Source organism: Priapulus caudatus, unplaced genomic scaffold (genome assembly GCF_000485595.1).
Source record: "Priapulus caudatus unplaced genomic scaffold, Priapulus_caudatus-5.0.1 Scaffold15, whole genome shotgun sequence".
Taxonomy (NCBI): Eukaryota; Metazoa; Priapulida; class Priapulimorpha; order Priapulimorphida; family Priapulidae; genus Priapulus; species Priapulus caudatus.
In genome coordinates, this window is record NW_014577076.1 from 1421155 (window position 1) to 1427445 (window position 6291).

The following is a 6291-nucleotide window of genomic DNA, read 5'->3' on the forward strand; positions in this document are numbered from 1 at the left end:
GCTCGTGTCTACCTACACGTCGAACGTGTCTAGGCTACACGTTCACGTATCTACCTACGAACGGTGGGTCACGTGTCTACCTACACGCAACCGTGTCTACTAGCGTACACGCACGTGTCTACCTACACCTCGTGTCGTTACCTACACGCACGTCGTCCTACCTACACGCTCGTGTCTACCTACACGCACGTGTCTACTCTACAGCGCGGTTCAGATTGTCTACCTACTACCGCACGTGTCTACCTAACACGCTCGTGATCCTACCTGCCACGACGCGACGTGTCTACTACCCTACAACAGCACGTGTGCTAACGCTACACAGCACGTGTCTAGCCCTACACGGCTCGCTGGTGTACCTAACCACGCACGTGTCTACCTACTACGCACGTGTCTAAAACCTACACGCACCAGTGTCTACTACCTTAGCACGGTGGTTCACGTGTGCTCACGCTACAACTGCACGTGTCTAGCCTACACGCACGTGTCCTACCCTGCACGCTCGTGTCTATCCTACACGCACGTGGTCCTTACCTACACGCTGCCGTGTCTAACGCTGAACACGCAGCGGTTCTACCTAACACGCACGTGTCTACCTGACGACGCACGTGTCTACCTGCACGCACGTGTCTACGCTACACGCACGTGTCTACCCTACACGCGGTCGTGATCTTACCTACACGCACGTGTTCTAGCCTACACCGCTCAGTGTCTAACCTACACGCTCGTGTCTACACTAACGCACGCTGTCTACCTACACGCACCGCCTGTCTACCTACACGCACGTGTCTACCTACAGCGCACGTGTCGCATACCTACATGGACGCTCCGTGTCTACGCTACACGCTGCGTGTGCTACGCTTACACGCACGGTGTCTACCTAACACGTGGACGTGTTCTACAGCTACATCGCTCGTGTCTACCTGGCAAGCGCACGGTGTCTACGCTACACGCACGTGTCTTACCTACACGCCACGTGTTCTACTGCACGCAACGTGTCTGACCGCTAACCGCACGTGTCTACGCGTAGCACGCTCGTTCTACGCTACACCGCTCGTGTCTACCTGCAGAGCTGTGTCTACGCTACACGGGCACGTGTCTACCTACAGCGCACGTGTCTAGCCTACGACGCTCGTGGTCTACAGCTGCACGCACGTGTCTACCTACACGCTGCGCGTGTCTACTACACCGCACGTGTCTACCCTACACGCACGTTCTACCTACACGCTCGGTGTCTACCTACACGGACGTGTCTAACCTACACGCTCGTGTCTAACGCTACAGCGCTCGTGTCTACCTGCAACGCTCGTGTCTAACCTTACACGCACGTGTCTACCTACAGCGCATCGTGTCTACCTACGACGCCACGTGTGCTACCTTACACGCACGTGTCCTAGCTAGCACGCTCGGTGTCTACCTTACACGCACTGTGTCTACCTACAACGCTCGTGTCTACCCTACAGCGGCACGTGGTCCTAGCTATCCGCGCCTTGCGTGTCTCCTACAGGCGCTTCGTGTCTACCTAGCACGCACGTGTCTACGCTACACGCTCGTGTCTACCTACACCCACGTGTCTACCTCGCGCGCACACAGGCGTGGTAGGTAAAGGGCCGGACCACCAAGGCGATGGCCAATCGTGCGCGATGGCATCGCGTGAAAATCGCCTGTGTGTCCACTAATCGGGCCGCCGATGGCATCGGCGATGCTATCGGCGCGATGGCATGTCGCACGAGATCAAACGTTTTTTTGATATTATCGCCCGATGGCAATCGCCTGGTGTGTCGCGACTGCGCCGATGCCATCGGCCGATTGTAGCGATGATTCATTCCCAGCCAAATCAGAGTTCACACATATCAGCAAAGCGCGGCTGCGCCAGCTGCGCGCGGCCGAAGAATGCGTGGCGATGGCCCGATCGCCGATGCCATCGCCCGATGGCATCGCCTGGTGTGTCGACCACCGACTTCCGCGGCGATTGGGCATCGGCGCGATCATCGGCCGATGGCGCATCGGGCCTGGTGTGTCCGCGACGTGACCGATCGCCAGATCGGGCGATGCGCATAAGCCCGAGTGGCCATCGGGCCGATGCATCGCCTGTGTGTCCGGCCGCTTAAAAAGCTATAGCACATGTATGTGGCGTGGGGCATCGGTGTAGGCCTACGTTGCCCGCCATGCACCACGCATCTAAGTGAAGTACACGTGCTTAGTTAGACTGTATAGTTACGTTCTTTGGACTTACGCATTTGGTGTGGCGTCGTGTCGCGGTTCTGTTTTTCTTTCCATCATGTTTGGGGTGGCAAATGATCTTACAGGGACGCGGTGAGTCCAGCGTTAATTAGCTCAGGTGATATAAAGCATGGCGGCTCAAAACTGCAGTAGTTGACTGAAGCATTCACGAGAAAAGCTCATAAGTTCTAAGTTCAGTATGCGAGACGCGCCATAGCCAATTTTGGGTGAATGTTCCCTGTCTCTATAAAGCATTTATTCAAAACGATTATCAACACTATTTAAAAACAATCGCAAACGACTGCAATTATAGATCGTTTCCGCTGATTTTTTTTCCGAAGGGGGCTTACCTCCGCGTGTTGTTAGCGCGTTAAACGTTTTTAAGCCGGCGGCACAGCGATAAAATCGCCAGTGTGCGGGAAACCCGGCGACAATGCAATTCAATCTGTCAGCAACATACCACTGTATGAAACTGATAGCCGTCCCTACGGTGACCTGTTTCAGAATAGCAAGCGTGATCAAATATGGCAGCGCCCATGGTATGGGAGAGAACGAGGGAGGACGAACTCGTTGATATCTGGCAGAACCGCCCATTACTTTTTGATATTACGAGTGGGATTTACAGTGATAGGAATAAGAAAAAGAAAAAAATTAAATATATTCCAATAACTTGAAGAACGGCTATCGTGGTGTCAATGGGCTCTTCTATTTTGAACAGGTCACGTAGGGCCCTAATCAGTTCATACAGTGGTATGTTGCTGACAGATTGTTGCATTGTCGCCGGGTCCCGCACACGTGGCGATTTTTATCGCTGTGCGCCCGGCTTAACGTACCGTAACAACACGCGGAGGCTAAGCCCCCTTCGGAAAAAAATCAGGAAACGATCTATAATTGCAGTCGTTTGCGATTGTTTTTAATAGTGTTGATAATCGTTTATAAATGCTTATAGAGACAGGACATCCCAAAATGCTATTGGGGTCTCGCATACTGAACTTGAACTATGAGTTTCTCGTGATGTTCAGTCAACTACTGAGTTTTACCGCCATGTTATATCACTGACTAATAACGCTGACTCACCGGTCCCTGTAAGATCATTGCACCCCAAACATGATGAAAGAACAGAACCGCGACACGACGCACACCAAATGGATAAGTCAAGAACTAACTATACCAGTCTAACTAAGCACGTGTACGTTCACAGATGCGTGTGCATGCGGGCACGTACACCATGCACGCACATACATGTGCTATAGCGTTTACCTACACGCCTGTGTGCGCGGTAGGTAGACACGTGCGTGTAGGTAGACACGTGCGTGTAGGTAGACACGAGCGTGTAGCTAGACACGTGCGTGTAGGTAGACACGTGCGTGCAGGTAGACACGTGCTTGTAGGTAGACACGAGTAAATGAACGCTGGCGGCAAAAGGCACGTGCACGAGTGTACATCCCAGGTACACGCCGAACACGCGACAGTACACGCGTCCATCACGGTGACTGGTATCTTCACGCACGAGCAAGTGCACGCACACAGCACGAGTGTTGATATAATATTTGGTGGGTAATCTATCGGGTAGGTTACTGTCGTGCTGCTTCCTCCGTCATCCTGACTGCGCTTGCTCACAAGCGAATTAAATCTTCTACGTGGTACCTCAGGGTTTATATCGACAGAAAGCCGCCTTGTCGTCTTGTTATTACAATATTGCATAAACTCTAACTGTAAGTGGCAAGAACCTGTCTCAAGGGAAGGGGGCTGAGAACAATCAGCAAGATGCAGAGCTGTTTTATCTGCACATATGATATAATAAATATGTCAGTAGTTATAGCAATTGTATACTGGGTAAAAACTCTAAATAAATAATAACCGATAAAAGTTGTCATTACAAACCTTTAAATTTGAACAGTTATATTCGCCTCCCTCCCCGTCCATGACATTGGCTCTTATGTCTGGCAACAATCTCTGATGTCATTCCTCCCAGGTGGTAATTGTACTCCCCCCCTTCCCAGTAATTCAAATTCTAACCTTTCCATCCCAGTATAATCATGATATTGTGCGTGTTTACCTAATTAAATAATCAAAATATGTGTTTAAAATGTTTACTTGCATTCATCGTTTTTCTTTTATACATCTTTTAGCCGGATATTCGATTCAAAATGTTTAGTCCCAGTCAATAGGGAAACGTGATTCGTGAAAAGTTTCGGATTTTTGGGTTATATTACGAACGTTTTTTTACTCGGACGCACTGCTTACATAACGCGGGGTACTTACACACATATAGACTTACACTCAATATTTATATATTAATGCATCACATGACTATGCAATCTACTTTTCATGCTTATATACCTTCTTTATACTCCCTAATTTGCCGGTCCATTCGATGTAACAAAACGCTTGACACAAACATAATCGCCATTAATTCGAAACTCTTGCGTGGCGCCCAGACGCAGGAGATTCGTGACGTAAACACAATGCGTTATAATAACAATGCGTCGCGCAAGCAATAGTGCCCGCTGCATAGTGCCTGCGACGTTATCCAATAGAATTTCAACGATTTATCACGTGATGCACTAATATCTCATATTACACTCAATAGCTTCAGATGATGGCTTTCAAGTTCATTCGTCAATACAATCTTTAAAAGCTTTATGAATTGCCCTTTGCTAACAATTGCGGCGGTTCCCGCTCACTACGAATGCACGCGCCGGTATACGTAGGACTACCCGATTTTTTCCCCTGGTGAATACGGTGTGTGCGCGCGCGCGCGCGCGTGTGTGTGTGTGTCAGCGTGCGTGCGTGCGTGCGTGCGTGCGTGCGTGTGTGTGTGGTAGTGTGGGTGATGTGTGTGTAGTGTGGCGTGATATGGTGTGCGTGTGTGTGCCTGTGTGTGTAGTGGGGGGGGGGGGTCTGTGTGTATGTGTGTCTCTCTGCATGCGCGCGCGCGTGTGTGTTTGTACGTGCGTGCGTGCGTGCGCGCGTGCGTGCGTGCGTGCGTGCGCGCGTGCGTGGTGACGGTGGTGGTGGTAGTGTGTGTGTGTGTGTGTGTGTGTGTGTGTGTGCGCGCGCGTGTGTATTTGTTTTTTGTATGCGTGTGTGTTTGCGCACGCGTGCATGCGTGTGTGTGCGTATGTTCATATAAACAGGTTGCAATTTTTGCCTCCGTGTTTCAAGTGTATGTATGTATGTATGTATGTATGTATGTATGTATGTATGTATGTATGTATGTATGTATGTATGTATGTATGTATGTATGTATGTATGTATGTATGTAGTGATGTGTGTGTGTAGTGTGATGTGTGTGGGTGTTGTGTGTGTGTGTGGTGCGTGTGTGTGTGTGTGTGTTTGGTGTGTGTGTGTGTGTGTGTGTGTGTGTATGTGTGTGTGTGCTGTGTGTGTGTGTATGTATTATGTAATTCCCCATGCCCGGCAAACCGCCCAAGCGATCTGGAATCGCAATTCTTCTAGAGGGTCGATTCCTATATCCCGGGGAGTGTATTGCTAGACGAAAAAATATTAAAATAAAATTTAAAAAGTTAAAAAGTTAAAACATTGCGGCGGTGCGTTACAGATTAACATGGACGATACGTCTGGAATGCCATGGTGTATAAGCCCGGCGCAGTGTCCCTTATCGCTAGCAACATCCCTCCACATCCGGATCGCGGTGGTCGAACGCACATCGGGAAACTACTTTGTTTCTTTACTTTCGATCTGTTTTAGTATGTACTCTGGCTACCTCACCGTTAATTCATAAATGTAAAATTTTACTACATTCAACGTTTAGTACAAAATCCCGATAAACGATGTAGAAATGATAAAATCGCAAACTGACGGGAAGCACTTCAGCGGAATCCTATGTAGGTTACAGATAAAAATCATAATTTATTTTGTATTCTATGTATTTATATATTTCACCATTTTTACTTATTTGTTGAAGTCTTTTATCTTTGATTTCCTTATTAGCTTTTTACGTTGTGATGGGAATGGGATGGCATGGATGGCGTGCGGATCCCATGATGGGATGCATGCGATGCATGGACGGATGGCATGCGATGGCATGGGGATGGGCTATGGCAT